The sequence below is a fragment of the Leiobunum rupestre genome, chromosome 2 (genome assembly GCF_980474605.1).
Source record: "Leiobunum rupestre chromosome 2, qqLeiRupe1.1.hap1, whole genome shotgun sequence".
Taxonomy (NCBI): domain Eukaryota; kingdom Metazoa; phylum Arthropoda; class Arachnida; order Opiliones; family Sclerosomatidae; genus Leiobunum; species Leiobunum rupestre.
The window spans coordinates 12,216,580-12,241,687 of NC_143385.1; positions in this window are offsets into that span (position 1 = coordinate 12,216,580).

A 25,108-nucleotide genomic window follows, 5' to 3' on the forward strand; every position below is an offset into this window, starting at 1 on the left:
ATAAAATATATTTATAAAAAGTTATTAAACTTAAAGCGAGGGGATACTGAAATCGAGGTACGATATACCAAAAAATGTGGGGTTTCGGTTATACTGTGTTTATACTAAAACTTCTCAATATTTTCAGCTAAAACCTTGGATATCACCGTTGTTTAGACAGATCTATCTGTGTTTAAAATTTTAAAAAAATCGATTGAACCATGGTGACATGAGTGGTCGAAATCGTATGGAATGACCCTTAGTCCAAATTAGATATACTATCGTCATGTAACCTACGATATATAAATATGTATCACTAACGGTATATTGAATGAAAACCGCGCAAAACGCGGTTTTCGGTCGATTGGAATTCGGTTGAATGGTACATTCGGACGAATGGGATTTCGGTCCAATGGTCTACAATCCAAAAATATAGTCTTAGACCGAGTATTAAGATTTTTACAGTTTTTCTAGCTCATAAGAACCATGGCTTAAATGGACTACAGACCACGTAGCAGACGACAGTGGTGAAGGTGTCAGAGCTAATCAGTTTCCTCTCCGGTAAAATGATACTTGAATTAAATGATGTACTTAATAGGTCTAGTATAAAAATGAGTTTTACGAGTTTTTAACAACTTTAGTGGTTTTTAATAGATCTTTCTGTAAACGTGTATACTTAATGAAGGTTTTTATTAATTCAATTTTATAGTTCTAAACAATTATTGTCCAGTTAATTTCAGATTTGATCGCGTCATAATTTGTTCCGGATTGTCATACAGCTTGGAAAATTGATATAGACGTACTTTGAACTATATTCTGAGATACTGGATACATATCTTTCTCAAAATCCTAGTTATTCAGTTTTTACGGTTTAAGCAGTTGGTATTGATTATATAGCCATTGTTAACGTCACTAAAGTAAAAATATGAACCTTTTATGGTAAAGGAACGAGTGTCGTAGCTTTGGATAATATAAATTTCCAACTCCGTTTCTCCGCGTAGAATTTATAAATTTCATTTTACCCTAACGGAAACGCGTTTAATAATATAATTTAAAACAAACGATATAGATTTCATAACACGAATCAATCTTTTTGTCGCTTGCTGATCTTGTGATCTCCGTGTTAAGAAATGATAATTTCCGCCTTAATTTTTGGGGAGGAAAAACCCAACCTAAATATCTCCTTCCGTATTCAAATTAAAAGTGCCGTAATACTTTGTTTATTCGTAATGGCTCAATTGACTCGCATAGATTTGAATGTATTATTTTACGAGAGTTCCTGGGGCAAAATTATCATTAAAAATAAATGCGGTTTTCAGTTAGTTTAGTTCGTATTAGCCTTCAAACAAAAGCTTATACAATATTAAAGGTGCAAGAAAAAAGTATAAATTTTTTCGTATCACTCCCAAATATAATTAATAAGCGATTTCGCGTAAATCGAGAGTCGATGTCGAAACTAAAATGCGACACCCGTCCCGGAGCAAAGATGGATTTCAAGCTAAATGACCCGGCCAATATTTCAAAATATAGTTCAAGGATAATCGCATTGTCATTATTGTATTTCTCGCGACTTTCCAGGGGGTTTCTTTTTTGGCTGCTTAATCGTTCGACACTCGCTGAACAACTTATGTCGGCTGAAGATACGGGTGTTCCGTGATTGGAAGGATACCAATTTTTTATTTGATCTTTAAAATATATTTACAAAAGATGAAGGTATTGAAATTGGCTATCCCGACTTACTTGTTATTTACACTGTTTCGCGTCGAATGCAGTGTATTTAGACACGTAGAAGTCACCACAGAAGCCAGCGACGCGATTGTAATTGAGAAATGGAATGCCATGATCGAGAAAGTGAGCGGTCTGTCGGATAATGTCCTGAGAATGATGATGCCGTTCGTCATGAGAATCACGTCGGAAATAGATCTTTCTATGGATTGCCAAGCGAGTTTGTTAAAACTAGTTTTAGATTTGCGACAAGGAAAATATTGGGCGCTAAAAAGTAAGTACGCATTTTATTATCGCTAAGCATTTAAAGCTCCTACGAAATATCCTATTTCAATAATCGTTTTCTAATGAGATTTAAATGACCGCTGAGAGTATCGTTTCTATAAACTAAACTGGAGGAAAATTAAAATAGCCGGTTGTAATGGGCTGTGAAGAGCTTGTTTTGGGGGAAGGCGTCATATTGGCCTCGGGGTCCAAAGCGTAATGGACGCATCGTTAATCTTCAGTTAATATCATACTTTTTCGATGATATCTTTGCATGCTCGTGAAGAGCCTTATCACTTTCTGACAAAAAGACTTAGAAATTTATAAAATATTAATTTTTATTGTAAAGTTTGTACAAAATATGTAACGTTAAAAGGTTCAATCTCTAAAGGTAAATGCACGAGTCAACAGGTATCTATCGTTCCAATCATTGTATTACCGCTACTGAACTTCACAGGCACTTCGATTATAAACTACTTGCAAAGGGCAACATACTTATAGGCAATGCTTTAAATTCATGTTTTGATAATTTAAACCAAGTAATAAATTAAGACAGGGCGTAGGAACGTTCTAGAAGTTGGAGGGGCCAAAGGGAAACGAACAGTTGTCTGGAAAATGGTTTTAAATTTTTAATGGAGTGAAGCTTCTCCGAATGCTTATGTACTTTTTACAACTATAAAAATTGGCGGGTAATGACTGAAATTTAAACACAAATAAGGTTCTATACGATTTATATGCTTTTAAAATGATAATTTTAGCCTTTTGAAGATTTGAACTGACCAAAAAGTTGGAGGGGGTAATAACATTAGTTGCCCCTCCAAGCAAAATTCTACGGAAGGACAATGCCCCCCTGTCCCGCCCGGTTCCTACGCCCCTGAATTAAGTAGTGTTTATAGCTTTCTTACCTGCACAGACTACAACTTAAGCGTTACCGTCTTCAAATTAAGCGTTAAGCCCCATTTTCATGCTCGCTGGTAGCGGATAAAAATCGTCAAAATTCGCTTCCGCCACTCGCAAGCGTGAAAATAAAGCTAAAATATCTGTTTGAAACAGATCGAAGCGGAAAGTGAAAAAGCGTATAGCTGAAGTGGATTTTGACGAATTTTACCCGCTACCAGCGAGCATGAAAATGGGGCTTTATAGTTCTCAACTTAAGCGTTATACTTATCAAATTAAGCGTTATAATTATCAAAATAAGCGTTATTATTATCAAAATAAGGGTTATAATTATCAAATTAAGCGTTATAATTATCAAATTAAGCGTTATAATTATCAAATTAAAGGTTATAATTATCAAACTAAGCGGTACCGTCTTCAAATTAAGCGTTATAGTTATCAAATTAAGCGTTATAGTTATCAAATTAAAAGTTATAGATGTCAACTTAGGCGTTATAGTTATCAAATTAAGCGTTATAGTTTTCAAGTTAAGCGTTATTGTTGTCAAATTAAGTGATACCGTCTTCAAATAAAGCGTTATTGTTATCAAATTAAGCGTTATTGTTATCAAATTAAGCGTTATAGTTACCAAATTAAGCGTTATAGTTATCAAATTAAGCGTTATAGTTATCAAATTAAGCGTTATAGTTATGAAATTAAGCGATATAGTTATCAAATTAAGCGTTATAGTTATCAAATTAAGCGTTATAGTTATCAACTTAAGCGGTATCGCCTTCAAAATAAGCGGTACAGTTCTTAACTTACTGTGAAAATTAAATTTTTGCATTTCATAGTGTTGGACTCGTTTGGAAAGCCATTTAGCGGTTTAACTGCTGGCACTCTTTCTGATCTGGGATCTTACAAAATTTGTACGGAGATATACGTCGAAAATAAGTACAGCGATGATATTCGTGGTCAATACTGCCTTGTGGATTTTCGTCCCCCCTTACCAAAGGAACCGGCTCATTATTATTTGGAACAAGTGATTTCACCTTTCCAGAATCTGACAGCGAGATCTAATAGCGAGGTACCTGTAATTCAAATACATTGCGTTAAGAAATGCCTTAGATTAAACACGGCACATCGCTAAGAGAGACCCTGGGCCCCGGGAAAAAACATTTCACGATTAGTGAAAGATAAAAATAACATTGAAAATTTATTGAAGGTCTAAAGTTGATAGGGATGGGCGAAATAAATATAAATTTGATAGTGACAGGGAAAAAATTGAATTTGATAGTGACAGATAAAAAATTAAATTTTATAGTGACAGAGAAAAAATAATTTTGATAGTGACAGAGAAAAAATTTAAATTTGATAGTGACAGAGAAAAAATTAAATTTGATAGTGACAGAGAAAAAATTAAATTTAATAATATATTTGAAAGTGATAGGCAATAATATATTTGAAAGTGATTGGCAAATAATAAATTTGAAAGTGATTGAAAAATAATAAATTTGAAAGTGATTGACAAATAATATATTTGAAAGTGATTGGCAAATAATAATTTGAAGGTGATTGGCAAATAATAAATTTGAAGGTGATTGACAAATTTATTTGAAAGTGATTGGCAAATAATATATTTGAAAGTGATTGACAAAAAATAAATATAAAGTGACTGGCTAAAAATAAAAATTAAAAGTGATTGGCTAAAAAATAAATTTGAAAGTGATTGTCTAAAAAAATAATTTAAAAGTGGTTGGTCAATATTTAAATTTTATAAAAATTGGCAAAAAATTAAATTTGATGGTAATTTGATAAAAAATAAGAATTGGAAAGTGATTTGAAAAAATATAAAAATCAGAATTTTAATGACGAAAAACGAAATTTTGGTAGCCATTTGAAAAAATATCCAAATTAAATAGTGATTTGAGAGAAAAAAACATTTGGATAGTGATTTGCCAATAAAATTCAGCTTGGATGATCTGAAAAAAAATTTGACAGCGATTTTTAAAATAATTTCAATTTGGATGCCGATTTGTGAGCAGAATATAAATCGATTCTCTTAAGAGGTAAAACGGGTTTCTGTTGATAATAATAAATGAACTGCCGCATCTAATACGGGATTTCTGAAAAGTAACGTAGGGTTTCTCTCGCGAAAAACGAATTAACTTTTAATGGGTCTAGGAGCTGTGAAATACTGATTCCAATTAAAAACCTCTTACCAGGTTCTACACGAACTTCTGAAATTCGTTCCTTTCTTTTACCATTTCGCCGTCCGTTTTGGAATTTGCGTTCCTTCAACTTGCTCGAAGCAGAACGTCCAAAACATTGCTAATTACGGTGAGTGGAGCTTATTTTAGTGATAATTTTTTTAAATATTTTTCTTGAGAAAACGTGGTCTTATGTCGATGGTTTTAAATATGAAACCTCCATCATGTACATATTTAAGGACATTTTTAATTTTTTTATAGCCGCAAAACAACTTGGGGTTTACGCCAACGTGCCCAGTTGTGAGACTAAATCTGAATTGAAATTTAACAGAGCACAATTGTGGGTTGCGTAAGTAATATATCAATAATTAAAAAAGTATAATAATAATTAAAAGTAAATATTGTATTTTGAATATTTGATACGAAAGCGCAGAATATGACTAAAAACTACCATTTGAAAAATTAATAAATATCTTTTCGTTTTTAGTGTCATATTTTGTATATTTGCCTCATTGGTGATTTTTGCAACCCTTTTTGATCTTTTGTACAAACGGTTGGAAGCGATTTCTAATTGGGAGAAAACCGAAGTGGATTTCAAGAAGCCCACTTCAAATAATGGTATAAATCAGTTTCTTAAAAATTTAATAAAACCAAATGTATTCCCTAATTACCACGAATTTTTTATTTTACAATTATATGATTTTTTTAGATCAAGGGTTCATTAAAAAGATACTTCATGGATGCTCTATTAGACGAAACCTGATAGCTTTATTTAACACAAAGTCGACTTCCAAAGATCTCGCCTTTGTTCATGGTATTAAAGTCTTTGCAATTACTGGGGTTGTGTTTTCCCACGTTTACTCTACTCAGGAATATCAAAATATTCGTAAGTACACCTTTTCTATGACTTTTTTACTTAGGTAAATAGGGATGTTATTGCAAATCTGGACCATATGGACGAGTTTGACTACCAATATTATTGAGTCTATGCAAGGCAAAACGTTTTCTGTGCCCCAGTAGCACATCTCTATTGATAGTATTTCATATATATAATCTTATTTCGATATACTGTAATTCTTATAGCAAAAGATTAAATATTTAAAATTTCTGAACACTTTTTATAATTGATAATTAGACAGGTTAAGCCTCCTCTGGAAACCGTGATCGGAGAAACTTGTGGCAGTAGCTTTATATAATTATTATTACGATATCTTTCTTATTAAACCGCAATTAATTTTATTTTAATTTATATAGGTGAGCCTGTACACGCAAGCAGATACTTTGACAGTTCGGAACTTCAAATTATTATCAATGGAAGACTACACGTGGACACTTTTGTCTTTATCACGTAAGTTGAAGTTCAAACAAAATCATAAGTTGAAAGGGGCTGAGTCATTATACAATTAAGCTTCGTCATTAGTCTCGATAAACTCAAATAAATAGTTAGTTAAATTAATTTTGAAACTTATATCAGACCAAAAGTTACTTTTCTAAGTATCAAAAAGGTTAATTTATTTCTTAAATTATATACTAGTTATTGGAACATTATATGTTAGAAAAGTAATGTTGATGCTGTTTGAGGGGATAATCGGTAGCTTGCCGTAATCGGTGCCAATTCTGGCTGAAATGATTACAGTAGTCGCTCTAAAATCACTTTGTGATAAGCAGTATTCTTATTTTGTAACCAACCCATTTACACTTTGTAACTACTTTTAAATATCTGTAATCGATTTACGATTACGTAATGTACAGATAAATGTGGTATATGTTTCTCTAATTTGAAAATAAATTAAATATTTATTATTTTTTATTTCCTTACTTTCAGGGCTTTGTTGTTTTCATACTTGGGATTTTCCAATGTTGGAAAGGTTAACGTAAGGCCTTATCACTATCTCATTTTCATTTTGAGAAGAATTTGGAGGTAAGCGGAATGAATTCCAAGGGTCTTAGATACATTTAGAAAAATTTATGATTCTCTTTATTATAAGGTTACAGCCCATGGTGTTTGTTACCATTGGTTGGGTGCTTCTTATGCCATTGATGGGATCAGGTCCTCTTTGGCACGAATCCATCGACATCTTGGCAGACAAATGCTACAATAACTGGTGGCGCTCACTCTTGTTCCTCAACAATTTCATCACCTTCCGAGACGTAGTACGTTTTTACACCAAATTATTAAACTAGAGACAATGTCACCTATCTACATTATTTCTAAATTTATCCTAAAGAAAGTTACGAAAATTTAAAAGAATGGGTCTAAATCTATAAGAGTAATTTTTATAATAAAATTTTAACTTTGGTTTATAGATGGTCAAGTGAAGACATTTGAGTGCCGAGTTATTTTCCATTTTAAACTAGATAACTCAAATAAATCTTTTATAATAATAATCAGCTAGGTTAATATCCAAGGCACCAAGTTAGGCCTAAGTCATCAAGCGACTTTTATTGCCTTTAATTCAGGTGGCCGGGTTACAATTCTCATTAATTTATCATAAAGATTTTGAAATTGAGTTTGGTTAAGAGTTGTTAATAACACCATCGACCAAAATACGCCACATGCCGATTTTTGCCATCGCCATCTAGTTCTTTTCAAATAGACCCTCACAGTATGTGTGTGAAACTCTTTTAAAAACGAAACCATTGTCTTGCCCCTGGTTTTAAAATATGGATGCGCAATGTTGATTACCACCCAAGGGGATATTCTTAAGTAATACGTTTCGTGGTAGCTCTGGTCATGGTTTCATAGTGCTGTTGAAGAAAATAAGTCCCTATAGATATTCTTATTTTTGGGACACTTAATTATTAAAAAATCCCACTTTTATTCGTACATTGGTATTTATAACATTATTGAAAGATTGAATGTATTTAATTAATCTCCTTTTTCAGTGCTTGTCAGTTAGCTGGTACGTTTCGATGGATATGCAACTGTATCTGATATCTCTGGCGTTTTTCGCAATTTATTTAAAGTACGTTTTTTGTTTGAAAGTTAAATAACTTCAAAAATCTATCTCTTAATATCAATTCACTGCCACAGATTCCATTTGCTAATCACGAAGGTTTTATATTTTCGACAGAAAACGCATCGTAGCACACTATCTCTTGCTGTTGTTGTTTCTTACAAGCATAGTTACTATTGCTGTGCTTACGTACTTAGATCCGCATTCCTATCCACCAGGTGTCAACCCCAGAACCGCATCTCCAAAGTGAGTTCCCCAAAGCACCCTCTATAAATAGTCTTAACTCTATTTTCATTTCCTTTTTCATAATAATAGACAAATATTCGATGTCACCGATAGGAGTAGTATTCAACTTTATCTTCATTTGGGGGTTTACGCCGTGGGAATGGCAACTGGTCTCTTGTTTGTTAAGAAGAAAGATCTTCAATTAACTTGGGTAAGATATGTAGGCTTATTCATAGTGAGAAATTTAAGGGCCACATAATCGTTTGAATCTCTCTAGCTATCATGAAAAATTAAAGGTCACATAATCGTATGAATCTCTCTAGCTATCATGAAAAATTAAAGGTCACATAATCGTATGAATCTCTCTAGCTTCCCGTGGGAAATTTAGAAGTCACATTATCGTATGAATTACAGTAGCTTCCCGTTGTAATTTAAGGGGTCACATAATCGTATGAAAAACACTAGTTTCCCGTGGGAAATTTAAGGGCCACATAATCGTTTGAATCTCTCTAGCTTCCCGTTGAAAATTTAAGGTTCACATATTCGTATGAATTACACTAGCTTCACGTGGATATTTAAAGGGTCACATAATCGTATGAATAACACTAATTTCCCGTGGGAAATTCAAAGGTCACATAATCGTTTGAATCTCTCTAGCTTCCGTTGAAAATTTAAGGGTCACATATTCGTATGAATTACACTAGCTTCACGTGGATATTTAAAGGGTCACATAATCGTATGAATAACACTAATTTCCCGTGGGAAATTCAAAGGTCACATAATCGTTTGAATCTCTCTAGCTTCCGTTGAAAATTTAAGGGTCACATATTCGTATGAATTACACTAGCTTCACGTGGATATTTAAAGGGTCACATAATCGTATGAATAACACTAATTTCCCGTGGGAAATTCAAAGGTCACATAATCGTTTGAATCTCTCTAGCTTCCGTTGAAAATTTAAGGGTCACATATTCGTATGAATTACACTAGCTTCACGTGGATATTTAAAGGGTCACATATTCGTATGAATAACACTAATTTCCCGTGGGAAATTCAATGGTCACATAATCGTTTGAATCTCTCTAGCTTCCCGTTGAAAATTTAAGGGTCACATATTCCAATGAATTACACTAGGTTCACGTCTAAATTTAAGGGGTCACATAATCGTATGAATTACATTATCTTCCCGTGAGAAATATAAAGTTCAAATTATGGTTTGAATTACACTAGCTTTCCGTGGGATATTTAAGAGCCACATAATCGTTTGAAATGGATAGTTAAAACTTATTACAATTAGCGTTGTCTGCTCGTGAGGGGGTAAGGGAGTACATACTGGGAAAAATATTTCTTGTTCTCGTCGCGTAATAGCTAGTTGAACTGATGTGATATTTATCGCGAAAATGTATGTAGTAATTTCTTCATTAATAATAGAATAAAATTGGAAATAGTAGATGACACAACCATTTATTTATGATATTTTCTTAGTATTTAATAATATTAATAATAATAATAATCAGCGAAGCTAATACCCAAGTCCGCACCGTAGACTCAAGTCAGCTAGCGACTTCTATAGCCATTATAGCAGGTGGCCGGGTTACAATACGTAGGAGGGTAATGGCCAGCCCTTCATGTCCTACGTGCCAACAGTCCCCTACGCTCAATATCACCTTTAGCATAGACGGCGTATTGCAGCATAATAACATTTTTTACTAGAAACAAGGACCGCTTCATAAAGGGTCGGCGGCTCCGAAATGAGTCTTCCGAATTAGGTCTGTAAAAATGGCAGAATTTGATTGCACAGATTTGTCTTCACCAAAGTAAAGGAAGCAGCTACCCTGCTTTTCTAAAAAAAACATACACATTTTTCAAATAGATTTAACGCACCATTATTTTTGCCATTCGGCGCTAATTACTTTAAAAACCAGTATTAGCACGTGTTGTAGCAGACAATTTTTCTATTAAGTCCGTTCTTCAATTAAGCCTACACGTACAAATTATCATATCACTTACTAATTGACGAAATAATTTTTTGTTGACTTAACTATCTACCGAATAGTGGCTTCGAATGATTTTATGGATAGTATCAGGAATGGCAAGCGCAGGTATCGTTTTTGGTACTTCAAGATGGAATGCTGGAAACTTACCTCAACCGTTGGAATCAGCTTTCTATGCTGGCAGCTTTCGTGCAATTTGGGGGTTCAGTCTAGCCTGGATCAGCATCGCCTGTTACTATGGATATGGAGGTAACATTTTTAAAAGTTGCTGTAGATAATTTTAAACTCAATAAACACGTACAGAGTTCCGTGCGGTCGAGCCCCCCCCCCCCCCTTGGTGAGATGTCGTGGTGAGATTTGGCTCGACCCCCTAATATCACTTGAGATTTTTCAAAATGCGTAATTTTAGTGTAAATACGTTAATCTGTGTTTGTTTGCGTTGGATTTATAATTATTTTTATTTAAGACTAGTTAAGACTAGTATTTTACACAGAGCGTAGTCTAGAATCATAGTAAGAAAATCGAACATTAAAATACTTAAATTTTAAGTATTAAGGAACTACTAAAATTCGTTAAAGAATATTCATTCTAATTCAGTCCACGGGAACTCATGTGTGGTCTCAAGAGTGACTACTAGAACCAACATGTCCTTGTGATATTCAGTAAAATCATCTGCTCCTTCAACCTCGCTCTGATTTTGCACACAGAACCTCAGTAACTCGACGTGTGACAATCCGTGAGGATCGCACTTTGCGCGCCGGTGCCGGTGGTGCTCTGTGGACCGCACGCCGTGGCTCTGCAGCCATATTTTAGTGGATAGACATATTTTACTTAATTAAACCCAGTTTTATCGCAATTTTACACTGTTTCTTGCGGGAAAAAATTACGTGATATTTGCCGAAACCCCACCTCTCCTCCACGTGAGATTGGGTGAGATTCAGCTCGACTCCCTCCCTCCCTCCCCTAAACGCCTCACGTCATTTATGGACGATCCCTAGCAATAGATTAATATTTATAGATTTTTTTGTTTCAGGTTATATCAATAGTTTCCTGTCATTAAAATTTTTCGTGCCAATAAGTAGGTTGACTTACATCGTATTCCTCGTCCATTTATCTATCCAACAATCGTATGGGGCCAGTATGTGGGGTCCCATTGACTACAAGGCCACAGTTGGAGTAAGTCTCTTAAAACCTTTATTCATTTCCACACAAAATACTTAGGTCTATAGGTTAATTTTTGTTTTAAATACTTTAGAATATGCTTTGATGGCTTACTAAAAGTAAAATAGTTCATTTATATCTGTGATATTCTGAAAAATGGCACAACGGAGCTTTAATAAGCAAAAAAAATAAAAATTTAGTAACGCAAATTTAATAAAGTAAATAAAATGTAGAATAAGAGAATGTCCCTCTTACGTTACATATAGCTTAAGAAATATAGCACGCGCGTTAGACAGTGACGTAAGAGGTACGGTAAAACTACAAAAGTCTTTATAGAAAGAGTTATTCGGGAATTAATAATTATTTTAAAATGAAGGTTCCTGTAGTTTTGAAAACAAGTTTCTTATGATAGTTAACTTACTTACACAGTAAAATAAACACAAGTAATTGGGAGGGTAGAAATGTGGGTCTGGTTAGAAAGGTTATCATAATTAGCACGATTCTTTTACTTTGTGACATTGAGAACAATAGTAGGTTCTATAAAATGCAAGAGTTCGTGTGTTTATGCTAGTTTTATTGGACTGTTAAAGATTTTTTTTTAAATTAAGAGACCACGTGGCAATTTATATTAAAATCTAAGAGCGCGTGCCAACTAATATACCACTTTTTTAATGTATGTTTTGACTATATAATATTATACTTAGGCTGTGGCAAAGCACGTAAACTCCTCTAGCGAGAAAAAATCGAATATATATATGGATAAGTTTTAAGGCTGTTATTACCACGAATCAAGAGGAGCTCGCGCAGGACCGGTTTAAGACTTTATGGGGCCCTTGGCTCAAGTTAATTTTGATGCCCCCTTTCAATAGCGAGTGAAGCGAGTTAGGCGCTTCCTCAATTTAAAATTGAGAAATGGAAGGAAAATTCATTTTGCTGCCAGATTTAGTATGTCGTCAGGGGCTAGACGGCAGTCCGTCAGATAATGTGACAATCAAATGTTTTTGGTTCATAGGGGTGGACGCATTTACTAAAATTACTCCGGAAAATATTTTGTGAAAAGCAAATGATTAAAGTTTTGTACTTTTATTTTTTTCGAACCCTCTTTGTGCCCCTTGTAGGTTTGGTGCCCTAGGTCCGGCCCTGAGCTCGCGTTAATTCAGAAGTACGTTAGGAATTTTCCATTTTGTACGATAAAGTTTTCATAAATCTAGATTATAAAACAAACAGTTGGCGAAATTTTGTTCGGGATAAGTGGTCTCAGTTGTTCTATATTGTTATTTCTGCAACTGCTACCCACGGTTCACGTGGTTAGAAGTAATTTCTAATCCCAGAATATAATATATGTCAATTATCTAGTTATGAACCGCATTTACTGACATGGTAATTGTCCGCAGTCATTTAATCGTTGTATTACATGTATATCGGTTGAAAGGTTATATCCATATTCGTATTAAGGATGCATATCACAGGTCTTAATAAGGAAACGTAATAAGCAAGTACCACAATAATTGTTTCTTAACGCATCTCAACTTTTGAAAGTCTTGGGCCCTTTGTATATAAAAAGATAGTCAGTAGTTTATGATACACGAGGTATTCAACTGTCATCTTAAAGCAAGTGGCGGCTCTATCATTGCGACCTGTGTTATGAAAAGGCCTCTGTTATTAGATATGGCCATGAATCTATCCGATTCTTCGAAAAACGCGACTTTACTGGAGAGCGTGGTGCCATCTATTTTCGACAAAGGAAGCGAAATGATAACGTCGTCAGAGAGCCATTGTAGAGAATTATATTTAGAAAACTTATACTCTATTTAGTGGATTTAACCTAAATTATATATCCCATGTAAAAGTATTGTTTAAAATTACTTTAATTTATGTTATTGACCAATTTACAAACGATCCCATCAAAGCGAGGGGTACTTATAAGTATACGCCTTTTGGGTAAAAATGTTGCTTAACTGTCTTGTTTTGATGTTGGCGCTAGCGACATCTGTTGACAAAATAGCTCCTTCACTTCGAGCCGACACTTGCTTTAACGTAGGCTAACGCCTTGAGTCACGGAAATTAGCCTTTTCAGTTTACATAGAGCCACGTAGTGGCAAATGCGAGAAGCTCATGAACTGCTGGATTTTCGTCTGCTAAGGAGACGATTTTTCAATAAAGGGTCTGCTTAGCAGACGAAAATCCAGCAGTTTATGAACTTCTTGCATTTGCCACTACGTGGCTCTATGTAAACTGAAAAGGCTAATTGTAGCGTCAGAAGCTACATCGGTGGAAATTACGGTGAAGCTAATATTTCATTAAAAATTAACTCTTAACTAGGTTGTTCAGAGTTAGCTTAATGATTTACTTTGCATATTTATAAATTATTGCGACGTTTAAAACGGTTTCTTCTTTTCAAAATTAGATGGTTCACGGAATTGCAGTTATGACCCTATCCGTCGCATTTTCGATTGTACTTCACGTTTTATTTGAATGCCCGCTGAAACTCGTTGATCGACTTCTTTTCGTGAAAACTGTCAAAACGATTGAGCCAAATGTAGATCTCAACAAAAATGAAAGATCAAACTCGACTCACCTGTAGTACAAGTTCATTAATGTTTTGCTGAATCTCAAATCAGAGGTTAATAATTAATTTAAAATTAAAATATTATCACCTGTACTTTTTGTTTTCTGCTCTGATTCAGGTACCATGAAAATGTCGTTTTGTATATAAAATATTGCTTTATAATTGTTAAGTTTAAAAAATATTTGTATCGGAAATAAAGATATCTATTAAAAAAATTTTATTAACCAAGATTGTTATTGATTACCATAGTAATGAAATATCCGTTACGTAAAGAATAAAGTGGATATACAGACAACCGTGGGACGTTCACTGACGTCACTGTCGATGAGCGGTTAGTGGAATTTACAAGAGGAAAACTGTAGATTAATAATTCCAATGAGTTTTACAAAACAAGAAAAAAATGGTATTTTAAAAACGTGTCTACCTCTGCTAGTGGCTGTATTCTCGGTTTATTGGCGTCCAAAGTAATCCTGGACCAATAGAAGGCAATTATTCTAAGTTGAATATTTTGATCAATTCATCCAAATCTTAGCGGATAAGTATTAATCTCCCTCCGCTGCTGATGCAATTTGCTTGAAACATTTGCTCGCCGATTTTTCTAAATATTAATGGAAGAAAACACAGTTCAAGACGAAATTCATCAAAAAGCAAGTTTCTAAATTATCGCAGAGAGGGTAATAATTAATTAATTAGCGGCTTTTAATTATCATACCCCTATTTATTATATTTTTAACAATAATATTACACGCTTTAACCCTAAAAATCTTTAAATACACTTACTTATTTCATCCACAAAAGTTCATTTTTAATAAATGGAAACAAGCGGTTGGAATAAGAATGTAAATTCAGAGAAAATTTAGCAAATGACAAGGAAGTACGTTGCATCAGATGGCAAAGAGGTGTTCTGCGACTTTTGGTGAAACACGCAAACGTGGACGACCCCAAAGGCTTTAAAACCCACATTAGTTCATTGAATTTGAATATATTTGTGTCAAATAAAAATAAATAACTAAATTTATGAATTTGTGTTTATTTTTAGGGGCAGGTCTAGTTTAAATAAAAAATAATTTTCGAGGACAAATTTAATAAGTGTCTAAAGTAGCATTTTTAGGTGGTAAAAGTTGTTAAATTGGGGTGGAATAATTTTAAATAATTTTTAAATTTAAATTTTCAATTTAAATAAGTAAAGGGTTAAAAATGAAAACTTATGAGCTATTTTTTTAAAGGTTCATATATTAACCATAAATTGTATTTTTTAAATAGTTTAAATTCGAACCTTAAAGGGTATTTTTTAAAGGGGAATGGCCAAGCTTTTCCAAATATCTCCTTATTTGCATATCAAAAGATCAACAAGACGTTCAATAAACTTACTCGTACCTTATTTTGTCTAGAAAAAATAGATTTGTGTCTAAAAAGTTGAAACGCAAAATAACGCCAGCAGCACTTTAGTGTGCGATTTGCAAACTACCCTAACTTTAAAAATCACGCAATTTAGGCTTAGGTCTTGTATAACTGGAGCCATTGAGTTGGGAATATTAATCTAGAGGTCCAATCAAAACGTCGGATTTCAGTATTTCGCGAAACAAGTTTAAAAAAAAATAAGAATACTGCCGTCTGTTCCCAAATGACGAGCAGACTTTATCATTCTACCCGTGGCGCCGTCTATCTCTCAATGGTTCGTTCAAATGAGACGCGTTTTCCGGCAAAAATATTTTATGTTAAAAAATAATGGATGGCGCCACGTGTCATATGATAACTTTTTCTCGTCATTTTAGAAGAGACGGCACATTCGTGAGTTTCAAAAACTTGCTTCGCGGGAAGCAGATTTGATTAATATTCCGAACTCAATGACTGGAACGCGCCGCGCGGGCAAAACAAATCTTTCGCGTCTTCAGCAGCGCGCGTAAGTTGTTTTCTGTCTCACCGATTTCTCACTAGGTGTCGCAGCGGACGCGCGCTTTTCAATTTCCCCAAATTTCTTTATTTTATTATCACATAACCGCTTTATATTTTTTTATGCGGTTTTCGCCATAATTTTTTGATTTTAACGGGCTATAGGGCAATCTAACTGGTTAAAGCTTGACCGTTCCCATTTAGGTTAAAATTGTTTCTACCCAATACTGGCTAGATATATCCCACTTGCAGTATTTAGAAAATCCTTGAGATATTTTTTTAAATGTACACAATATTTATAGATATTTATTAAAAATTAATTGCACTCAACTAGTTTATCTTGAACAAAATCTTGTGGTTACATAAGAAAATTAAACCAAACAACATTTATGGCAATATATAACTACAATAATAGTTTGATTGGTTGGTCATACCAATTATCAGGAATATAAACATATTTCTACAACTTTAATATCAAAACCCTAAAGAATGTTAGACGAGGTCCGAGATGATTATTTATTGAACAACAAAGGGTGGTTTACATAGCTCACCGGGTAAAAACATGAGTCTCAAAGGAACGCAAAGTTTTCCTCAGGGATATAGAAAGGTTACCTGAATGAGACTATAGCTAAATCCAAAAGGGATTTTTATTGAACCTTAGATGGAGAAAAATTGAGATCCAACAAGTTTGTAATTGAACCTCCCGGGAGGATTATTGAACCCCAAAGGGAAGAAAATAAAACTCTTTGAAGTGTTCACAATTGAACCTTTTGGGATTTGAGATCCAACTAGTTTGTAATTGAACCTCCCGGGAGGATTATTGAACCCCAAAAGGAAGAAAATAGAACTCTTTGAAGTGTTCACAATTGAACCTTTTGGGATTGAGATCCAACTAGTTTGTAATTCAACCTCCCGGGAGGATTATTGAACCCCAAAGGGAAGAAAATAGAACTCTTTGAAGTGTTCACAATTGAACCTTTTGGGATTTGAGATCCAACTAGTTTGTAATTGAACCTCCCGGGAGGATTATTGAACCCCAAAAGGAAGAAAATAGAACTCTTTGAAGTGTTCACAATTGAACCTTTTGGGATTGAGATCCAACTAGTTTGTAATTCAACCTCCCGGGAGGATTATTGAACCCCAAAAGGAAGAAAATAGAACTCTTTGAAGTGTTCACAATTGAACCTTTTGGGATTGAGATCCAACTAGTTTGTAATTCAACCTCCCGGGAGGATTATTGAACCCCAAAAGGAAGAAAATAGAACTCTTTGAAGTGTTCACAATTGAACCTTTTGGGATTGAGATCCGACTAGTTTGTAATTGAACCTCCCGGGACGATTATTGAACCCCAAAAGGAAGAAAATAGAACTCTTTGAAGTGTTCACAATTGAACCTTTTGGGATTGAGATCCAACTAGTTTGTAATTGAACCTCCCGGGAGGATAATTGAACCCCAAAAGGAAGAAAATAGAACTCTTTGAAGTGTTCACAATTGAACCTTTTGGGATTGAGATCCAACTAGTTTGTAATTGAACCTCCCGGGAGGATTATTGAACCCCAAAGGGAAGAAAATAGAACTCTTTGAAGTGTTCACAATTGAACCTTTTGGGATTTGAGATCCAACTAGTTTGTAATTAAACCTCCCGGGAGGATTATTGAACCCCAAAGGGAAGAAAATAGAACTCTTTGAAGTGTTCACAATTGAACCTTTTGGGATTGAGATCCAACTAGTTTGTAATTCAACCTCCCGGGAGGATTATTGAACCCCAAAAGGAAGAAAATAGAACTCTTTGAAGTGTTCACAATTGAACCTTTTGGGATTGAGATCCAACTAGTTTGTAATTCAACCTCCCGGGAGGATTATTGAACCCCGAAAGGAAGAAAATAGAACTCTTTGAAGTGTTCACAATTGAACCTTTTGGGATTTGAGATCCAACTAGTTTGTAATTGAACCTCCCGGGAGGATTATTGAACCCCTAAGGGAAGAAAATAGAACTCTTTGAAGTGTTCACAATTGAACCTTTTGGGATTGAGATCCAACTAGTTTGTAATTGAACCTCACGGGAGGATTATTGAACCCCAAAGGTAAGAAGCTAGAACTCTTTGAAGTGTTCACAATTGAACCTTTTGGGATTTGAGATCCAACTAGTTTGTAATTGAACCTCCCGGGAGGATTATTGAACCCCAAAGGGAAGAAACTAGAACTCTTTGAAGTGTTCACAATTGAACCTTTTGGGATTTGAGATCCAACTAGTTTGTAATTGAACCTCCCGGGAGGATTATTGAACCCCAAAGGGAAAAAAATAGAACTCTTTGAAGTGTTCACAATTGAACCTTTTGGGATTGAGATCCAAATAGTTTGTAATTGAACCTCCCGGGAGGATTATTGAACCCCAAAAGGAAGGAAATAGAACTCTTTGAAGTGTTCACAATTGAACCTTTTGGGATTGAGATCCAACTAGTTTGTAATTCAACCTCCCGGGAAGATTATTGAACCCCAAAAGGAAGAAAATATAACTCTTTGAAGTGTTCACAATTGAACCTTTTGGGATTGAGATCCAACTAGTTTGTAATTGAACCTCCCGGGAGGATTATTGAACCCCAAAAGGAAGAAAATAGAACTCTTTGAAGTGTTCACAATTGAACCTTTTGGGATTGAGATCCCACTAGTTTGTAATTCAACCTCCCGGGAGGATTATTGAACCCCAAAGGGAAGAAAATAGAACTCTTTGAAGTGTTCACAATTGAACCTTTTGGGATTTGAGATCCAACTAGTTTGTAATTGAACCTCCCGGGAGGATTATTGAACCCCAAAGGGAAGAAAATAGAACTCTTTCAAGTGTTCACAATTGAACCTTTTGGGATTGAGATCCAACTAGTTTGTAATTGAACCTCCCGGGAGGATTATTGAACCCCAAAGGGAAGGAAATAGAACTCTTTGAATTGTTCACAATTGAACCTTTTGGGATTTTTGATCCAACTAGTTTGTAATTGAACCTCCCGGGAGGATTATTGAACCCCAAAGGGAAGAAAATAGAACTCTTTGAAGTGTTCACAATTGAACCTTTTGGGATTGATATCCAACTAGTTTGTAATTGAACCTCCCGGGAGGATTATTGAACCCCAAAGGGAAGAAACTAGAACTCTTTGAAGTGTTCACAATTGAACCTTTTGGGATTTGAGATCCAACTAGTTTGTAATTGAACCTCCCGGGAGGATTATTGAACCCCAAAGGGAAGAAAATAGAACTCTTTGAAGTGTTCACAATTGAACCTTTTGGGATTTGAGATCCAACTAGTTTGTAATTGAACCTCCCGGGAGGATTATTGAACCCCAAAGGGAAGAAAATAGAACTCTTTGAAGTGTTCACAATTGAACCTTTTGGGATTTGAGATTCAACTAGTTTGTAATTGAACCTCCCGGGAGGATTATTGAACCCCAAAGGGAAGAAAATAGAACTCTTTGAAGTGTTCACAATTGAACCTTTTGGGATTTTTGATCCAACTAGTTTGTAATTGAACCTCCCGGGAGGATTATTGAACCCCAAAGGGAAGGAAATAGAACTCTTTGAAGTGTTCACAATTGAACCTTTTGGGATTTGAGATCCAACTAGTTTGTAATTGAACCTCCCGGGAGGATTATTGAACCCCAAAGGGAAAAAACTAGAACTCTTTGAAGTGTTCACAATTGAACCTTTTGGGATTTGACATCCAACTAGTTTGTAATTGAACCTCAAGGGAGGATTATTGAACCCCAAAGGGAAGAAAATAGAACTCTTTGAAGTGTTCACAATTGAACCTCCCAGGAGGATTATTGAACCCCAAAGGGAAGAAAATAGAACTCTTTGAAGTGTTCACAATTGAACCTTTTGGGATTTGACATCCAACTAGTTTGTAATTGAACCTCCCGGGAGGATTATTGAACCCCAAAGGGAAGAAAATAAAACTCTTTGAAGTGTTCACAATTGAACCTTTTGGGATTGAGATCCAACTAGTTTGTAATTGATCCTCCCGGGAGGATTATTGAACCCCAAAAGGAAGAAAATAGAACTCTTTGAAGTGTTCACAATTGAACCTTTTGGGATTTGACATCCAACTAGTTTGTAATTGAACCTCCCGGGAGGATTATTGAACCCCAAAGGGAAGAAAATAGAACTCTTTGAAGTGTTCACAATTGAACCTCCCAGGAGGATTATTGAACCCCAAAGGGAAGAAAATAGAACTCTTTGAAGTGTTCACAATTGAACCTTTTGGGATTTGACATCCAACTAGTTTGTAATTGAACCTCCCGGGAGGATTATTGAACCCCAAAGGGAAGAAAATAGAACTCTTTGAAGTGTTCACAATTGAACCTTTTGGGATTGAGATCCAACTAGTTTGTAATTGAACCTCCCGGGAGGATTATTGAACCCCAAAAGGAAGAAAATAGAACTCTTTGAAGTGTTCACAATTGAACCTTTTGGGATTGAGATCCAACTAGTTTGTAATTGAACCTCACGGGAGGATTATTGAACCCCAAAGGGAAGAAACTAGAACTCTTTGAAGTGTTCACAATTGAACCTTTTGGGATTTGAGATCCAACTAGTTTGTAATTGAACCTCCCGGGAGGATTATTGAACCCCAAAGGGAAGAAACTAGAACTCTTTGAAGTGTTCACAATTGAACCTTTTGGGATTTGAGATCCAACTAGTTTGTAATTGAACCTCCCGGGAGGATTATTGAACCCCAAAGGGAAGAAAATAGAACTCTTTGAAGTGTTCACAATTGAACCTTTGGGGATTGAGATCCAACTAGTTTGTAATTGAACCTCCCGGGAGGATTATTGAACCCCAAAAGGAAGAAAATAGAACTCTTTGAAGTGTTCACAATTGAACCTTTTGGGATTGAGATCCAACTAGTTTGTAATTCAACCTCCCGGGAGGATTATTGAACCCCAAAAGGAAGAAAATATAACTCTTTGAAGTGTTCACAATTGAACCTTTTGGGATTGAGATCCAACTAGTTTGTAATTGAACCTCCCGGGAGGATTATTGAACCCCAAAAGGAAGAAAATAGAACTCTTTGAAGTGTTCACAATTGAACCTTTTGGGATTGAGATCCAACTAGTTTGTAATTCAACCTCCCGGGAGGATTATTGAACCCCAAAGGGAAGAAAATAGAACTCTTTGAAGTGTTCACAATTGAACCTTTTGGGATTTGAGATCCAACTAGTTTGTAATTGAACCTCCCGGGAGGATTATTGAACCCCAAAGGGAAGAAAATAGAACTCTATCAAGTGTTCACAATTGAACCTTTTGGGATTGAGATCCAACTAGTTTGTAATTGAACCTCCCGGGAGGATTATTGAACCCCAAAGGGAAGGAAATAGAACTCTTTGAAGTGTTCACAATTGAACCTTTTGGGATTTTTGATCCAACTAGTTTGTAATTGAACCTCCCGGGAGGATTATTGAACCCCAAAGGGAAGAAAATAGAACTCTTTGAAGTGTTCACAATTGAACCTTTTGGGATTGAGATCCAACTAGTTTGTAATTGAACCTCCCGGGAGGATTATTGAACCCCAAAGGGAAGAAACTAGAACTCTTTGAAGTGTTCACAATTGAACCTTTTGGGATTTGAGATCCAACTAGTTTGTAATTGAACCTCCCGGGAGGATTATTGAACCCCAAAGGGAAGAAAATAGAACTCTTTGAAGTGTTCACAATTGAACCTTTTGGGATTGAGATCCAACTAGTTTGTAATTGAACCTCCCGGGAGGATTATTGAACCCCAAAGGGAAGAAAATAGAACTCTTTGAAGTGTTCACAATTGAACCTTTTGGGATTTGAGATCCAACTAGTTTGTAATTGAACCTCCCGGGAGGATTATTGAACCCCAAAGGGAAGAAAATAGAACTCTTTGAAGTGTTCACAATTGAACCTTTTGGGATTTTTGATCCAACTAGTTTGTAATTGAACCTCCCGGGAGGATTATTGAACCCCAAAGGGAAGGAAATAGAACTCTTTGAAGTGTTCACAATTGAACCTTTTGGGATTTGAGATCCAACTAGTTTGTAATTGAATCTCCCGGGAGGATTATTGAACCCCAAAGGGAAGAAACTAGAACTCTTTAAAGTGTTCACAATTGAACCTTTTGGGATTTGACATCCAACTAGTTTGTAATTGAACCTCCCGGGAGGATTATTGAACCCCAAAGGGAAGAAAATAGAACTCTTTGAAGTGTTCACAATTGAACCTCCCAGGAGGATTATTGAACCCCAAAGGGAAGAAAATAGAACTCTTTGAAGTGTTCACAATTGAACCTTTTGGGATTTGACATCCAACTAGTTTGTAATTGAACCTCCCGGGAGGATTATTGAACCCCAAAGGGAAGAAAATAGAACTCTTTGAAGTGTTCACAATTGAACCTTTTGGGATTTGACATCCAACTAGTTTGTAATTGAACCTCCCGGGAGGATTATTGAACCCCAAAAGGAAGAAAATAGAACTCTTTGAAGTGTTCACAATTGAACCTTTTGGGATTGAGATCCAACTAGTTTGTAATTGAACCTCCCGGGAGGATTATTGAACCCCAAAAGGAAGAAAATAGAACTCTTTGAAGTGTTCACAATTGAACCTTTTGGGATTGAGATCCAACCAGTTTGTAATTGAACCTCCCGGGAGGATTATTGAACCCCAAAAGGAAGAAAATAGAACTCTTTGAAGTGTTCACAATTGAACCTTTTGGGAATGAGATCCAACTAGTTTGTAATTGAACCTCCCGGGAGGATTATTGAACCCCAAAGGGAAGAAAATAGAACTCTTTGAAGTGTTCACAATTGAACCTTTTGGGATTTGACATCCAACTAGTTTGTATTTGAACCTCCCGGGAGGATTATTGAACCCCAAAAGGAAGAAAATAGAACTCTTTGAAGTGTTCACAATTGAACCTTTTGGGATTGAGATCCAACTAGTTTGTAATTCAACCTCCCGGGAGGATTATTGAACCCCAAAGGAAAGAAAATAGAACTCTTTGAAGTGTTCACAATTGAACCTTTTGGGATTTTTGATCCAACTAGTTTGTAATTGAACCTCCCGGGAGGATTATTGAACCCCAAAGGGAAGAAAATAGAACTCTTTGAAGTGTTCACAATTGAACCTCCCAGGAGGATTATTGAACCCCAAAGGGAAGAAAATAGAACTCTTTGAAGTGTTCACAATTGAACCTTTTGGGATTTGACATCCAACTAGTTTGTAATTGAACCTCCCGGGAGTATTATTGAACCCCAAAGGGAAGAAAATAGAACTCTTTGAAGTGTTCACAATTGAACCTTTTGGGATTGAGATCCAACTAGTTTGTAATTGAACCTCCCGGGAGGATTATTGAACCCCAAAAGGAAGAAAATAGAACTCTTTGAAGTGTTCACAATTGAACCTTTTGGGATTGAGATCCAACTAGTTTGTAATTGAACCTCCCGGGAGGATTATTGAACCCCAAAAGGAAGAAAATAGAACTCTTTGAAGTGTTCACAATTGAACCTTTTGGGATTGAGATCCAACTAGTTTGTAATTCAACCTCCCGGGAGGATTATTGAACCCCAAAGGGAAGAAAATAGAACTCTTTGAAGTGTTCACAATTGAACCTTTTGGGATTGAGATCCAACTAGTTTGTAATTGAACCTCCCGGGAGGATTATTGAACCCCAAAAGGAAGAAAATAGAACTCTTTGAAGTGTTCACAATTGAACCTTTTGGGATTGAGATCCAACTAGTTTGTAATTGAACCTCCCGGGAGGATTATTGAACCCCAAAAGGAAGAAAATAGAACTCTTTGAAGTGTTCACAATTGAACCTTTTGGGATTGAGATCCAACTAGTTTGTAATTGAACCTCCCGGGAGGATTATTGAACCCCAAAAGGAAGAAAATAGAACTCTTTGAAGTGTTCACAATTGAACCTTTTGGGATTGAGATCCAACTAGTTTGTAATTCAACCTCCCGGGAGGATTATTGAACCCCAAAGGGAAGAAAATAGAACTCTTTGAAGTGTTCACAATTGAACCTCCCAGGAGGATTATTGAACCCCAAAGGGAAGAAAATAGAACTCTTAGAAGTGTTCACAATTGAACCTTTTGGGATTGAGATCCAACTAGTTTGTAATTGAACCTCCCGGGAGGATTATTGAACCCCAAAAGGAAGAAAATAGAACTCTTTGAAGTGTTAACAATTGAACCTTTTGGGATTTGACATCCAACTAGTTTGTAATTGAACCTCCTGGGAGGATTATTGAACCCCAAAGGGAAGAAAATAGAACTCTTTGAAGTGTTCACAATTGAACCTTTTGGGATTGAGATCCAACTAGTTTGTAATTGAACCTCCCGGGAGGATTATTGAACCCCAAAAGGAAGAAAATAGAACTCTTTGAAGTGTTCACAATTGAACCTTTTGGGATTGAGATCCAACTAGTTTGTAATTCAACCTCCCGGGAGGATTATTGAACCCCGAAAGGAAGAAAATAGAACTCTTTGAAGTGTTCACAATTGAACCTTTTGGGATTTGAGATCCAACTAGTTTGTAATTGAACCTCCCGGGAGGATTATTGAACCCCTAAGGGAAGAAAATAGAACTCTTTGAAGTGTTCACAATTGAACCTTTTGGGATTGAGATCCAACTAGTTTGTAATTGAACCTCACGGGAGGATTATTGAACCCCAAAGGTAAGAAGCTAGAACTCTTTGAAGTGTTCACAATTGAACCTTTTGGGATTTGAGATCCAACTAGTTTGTAATTGAACCTCCCGGGAGGATTATTGAACCCCAAAGGGAAGAAACTAGAACTCTTTGAAGTGTTCACAATTGAACCTTTTGGGATTTGAGATCCAACTAGTTTGTAATTGAACCTCCCGGGAGGATTATTGAACCCCAAAGGGAAAAAAATAGAACTCTTTGAAGTGTTCACAATTGAACCTTTTGGGATTGAGATCCAAATAGTTTGTAATTGAACCTCCCGGGAGGATTATTGAACCCCAAAAGGAAGGAAATAGAACTCTTTGAAGTGTTCACAATTGAACCTTTTGGGATTGAGATCCAACTAGTTTGTAATTCAACCTCCCGGGAAGATTATTGAACCCCAAAAGGAAGAAAATATAACTCTTTGAAGTGTTCACAATTGAACCTTTTGGGATTGAGATCCAACTAGTTTGTAATTGAACCTCCCGGGAGGATTATTGAACCCCAAAAGGAAGAAAATAGAACTCTTTGAAGTGTTCACAATTGAACCTTTTG